The following is a 3,319-nucleotide window of genomic DNA, read 5'->3' as shown; positions in this document are numbered from 1 at the left end:
GTTTTTGAAGAAACTGGCACTGACGCGACCGCGTGATTGACGCGATCGCACGCCTTAAGTGAAACGCATATGACGCGGACGCATGACTGAAGCGACCGCGTGGCAAGGAAAACTCCAATTGACGTGACCGCGTGACCCACGCGGACGCGTGACAGAGGCTACGCACCAGAAAGTACAGAAAACGCTCCCAGCGATTTCTGAAGCCCTTTTTAGCCCAAATCCAAGTCCAGAAGGCACAGATCAGAGGTTATGAAGTGAGGGAATGCATCCATTCAAAGGAGAGTCTCCAATTAGTTAGTATTCGTGATTTAGATGTAGTTTTGAGGGAGAGGTTCTCTCCTCTCTCTTTTAGGATTTAGAATTAGGATTTCTTTTGCTTCCAGGATTATCTCTTTTTATCAGGTTCAATATTCCTTTTTATTTATCTTCTCAATTTAGTTTATGAATTCTTCTATGTTACAGATTAATCTTTGAATTAATGTTATTTGAGGTATTTCAGTTTATTATTGCTCTCTTTTATTTATGTTACTGTTGCTTCCAATCTGAAGACATTTTTATTCCGGTAGATTTACTTTTTCCTTTTTTGGTCTTGGTTAAGAAATCAGTAACTCAGGAGTTATCAAACTCAACATGATCGATAATTGCTATCTTTGCTAATTGAATTGAACTTCAATAATCCCAATCTTTCCTCAGGGATTAACTAGGAATTGAAGATCAACACAATTAGTCACTTGATCTTTCTTTACTTTAAGTAAAGACTAACTAAGTGGAATTAAGATTCAGTCTTCATCATCATTGATAAGGATAGCTAGGATAGGACTTCCAATTTCTCATACCTTGCCAAAAGTTTATTTTACAGTTATTTATTTATTTTACAGCCTTTTACTTATTTTAATTGCAATTCAAATCACTTGTTCCTCATCTTCAAAACCCCAATTTACAATCTTCATAATCAATAATAAGAACATACTTCCCTGCAGTTCCTTGAGAAGACGACCTGAGGTTTAAATACTTCAGTTATCAATTTTTAAGGGGTTTGTTACTTGTGACAACCAAAACGTTTGTAAGAAAAGACTTTTGTCGGTTTAGAAGCTATACTTGCAACGGGAATTTATTCTGAATTCTAGACCACGCAAAAGTTCTCTCTTCAGGGGTTCAACACCAAACTTAGAGTTTGGTTGTGGCCTCCCAACACCAAACTTAGAGTTTGACTGTGGGGGCTTTGGTTGACTCTGTAGTGAGAGAAGCTTTTCATGCTTCCTCTCCATGGTTACAGAAGGAGATCTTTGAGTTTCAAACACAAGGTTGTCCTCATTCAGTTGAAGGACCAACTCTCCTCTGTCCACATCAATCACAGCTCTTGCTGTGGCTAGGAAGGGTCTTCTAAGGATGATGGATTCATCCTCTTCCTTCCCAGTGTCTAGGATTATGAAATCAGCAGGGATGTAAAGGCCTTTAACCTTTACTAACACGTCCTCTACTTGTCCATAAGCCTGTTTTCTTGAGTTGTCTGCCATCTCTAATGAGATTCTGGCAGCTTGTACCTCAAAGATCCCAAGTTTCTCCATTATAGAGAGTGGCATTAAGTTTATTCTTGACCCCAGGTCACACAGAGCCTTCTCAAAGGTCATGGTGCCTATGGTACAGGGTATTAAGAATTTGCCTGTATCCTATTTCTTTTGAGGTAATTTCTGCCTATCCAATGCATTCAGTTCATTGGTGAGCAAAGGAGGTTCATCTTCCCAAGTCTCATTACCAAATAATTTGGCATTCAACTTCATGATTGCACTAAGGTACTTAGCAACTTGCTCTTCAGTAATGTCTTCATCCTCTTTAGAGGAATAATACTTATTAGAGCTCATGAAGGGCAGAAGGAGGTTCAATGGAATCTCTATGGTCTCTAGATGAGCCTCAGATTCCTTTGGTTCCTCAAAGGGATACTCCTTATTGGTCACTGGACGTCCCAGGAGGTCTTCCTCACTAGGATTCACGTCCTCCTCTTTCCTTGTAGGTTCGGCCATGATGGTCAAATCAATGGCCTTGCACTCTCTCTTTGGATTCTCTTCTGTATTGCTTGGGAGAGTACTAGGAGGAGTTTCAGTGACTCTTTTACTCAGCTGGCCCACTTGTGCCTCCAAATTTCTAATGGAAGACCTTGTTTCATTCATGAAACTTACAGTGGCCTTAGATAGATCAGAGACTATATTTGCTAAGCTAGATGGATTCTTCTCAGAATTCTCTGTCTGTTACTGAGTGGATAATGGGAAAGGCTTGCTATTGCTAAACCTGTTTCTTCCACCATTATTAAAGTCTTGTTGAGGCTTTTGTTGATCCTTCCATGAGAAATTTGGATGATTTCTCCATGAGGGATTATAGGTGTTTCCATAGGGTTCACCCATGTAATTCACCTCTGCTATTGCAGGGTTCTCAGGTTCATAAGCTTCTTCTTCAGAAGATGCCTCTTTAGTACTGTTGGATGATTCCTTCAATCCATTCAGACTCTGAGAGATCATATTGACTTGCTGAGTCAATATTTTATTCTGAGCCAATATGGCATTCAGAGTATCAATTTCAAGAACTCCCTTCCTTTAAGGCGTCCCATTACTTACAGGGATTCCTCTCAGAAGTGTACATGAACTGGTTATTAGCAACCATGTCAATGAGTTCCTGAGCTTCTGCAGGCATTTTCTTTAGGTAAATGGATCCACCTGCAGAATGGTCCAATGACATCTTTGATAACTCAGACAGACCATCTTAGAATATATCCAGGATGGTCCATTCTGAAAGCATGTCAGAAGGACACTTTTTGGTCAGTTCCTTGTATCTCTCCGAAGCTTCATAGAGGGATTCACCTTCCTTTTGTCTGAAGGTTTGAACATCCACTCTAAGCTTACTAAGCTTTTGAGGAGGAAAGAACTTGGCTAAGAAAGCCGTGACCAGCTTATCCCAAGAGTTCAGGCTATCCTTAGGTTGAGAGTCCAATAATATTCTAGCTCTGTCTCTTATAGCAAACGGGAAAAGCATGAGCCTGTAGACCTCGGGATCAACCCCATTGGTCTTAATAGTATCACAGATCTGCAAGAATTCAGTTTAGAACTGAAAAGGATCTTCTGATGAAAGTCCATAAAACTTGCAGTTCTGTTGCATCAGAGAAACTAATTGAGGTTTTAGCTCAAAGTTGTTTGCTCCAATGGTAGAGATTGAGATGCTTCTTCCATGTAAATTGGAATTAGGTGCAGTAAAGTCACCAAGCATCTTACTTGCATTATTATTATTTTTGGCCATGTCTCCTTCTTTTTCGAAATTTTCAGTCAGATTT

At 39.9% G+C, this 3,319-nt stretch overlaps 1 non-coding gene across 1 annotated transcript; it reads left to right on the top strand.

Moving 5' to 3' along the window:
* Window positions 1-2,784: 2,784 nt before the first annotated feature.
* On the top strand, window positions 2,785-2,892 carry LOC148546057 (small nucleolar RNA R71). Its single transcript, XR_015900656.1, has one exon. It is a non-coding gene; the product is annotated as a small nucleolar RNA R71 (small nucleolar RNA).
* The last annotated feature ends 427 nt before the right edge of the window (window positions 2,893-3,319 follow it).

This window comes from Arachis ipaensis, chromosome B9, assembly GCF_059453495.1.
Source record: "Arachis ipaensis isolate K30076 ecotype BB chromosome B9, ASM5945349v1, whole genome shotgun sequence".
Classification (NCBI taxonomy): domain Eukaryota; kingdom Viridiplantae; phylum Streptophyta; class Magnoliopsida; order Fabales; family Fabaceae; genus Arachis; species Arachis ipaensis.
This window is presented reverse-complemented; position numbering and strand designations above follow the sequence as displayed.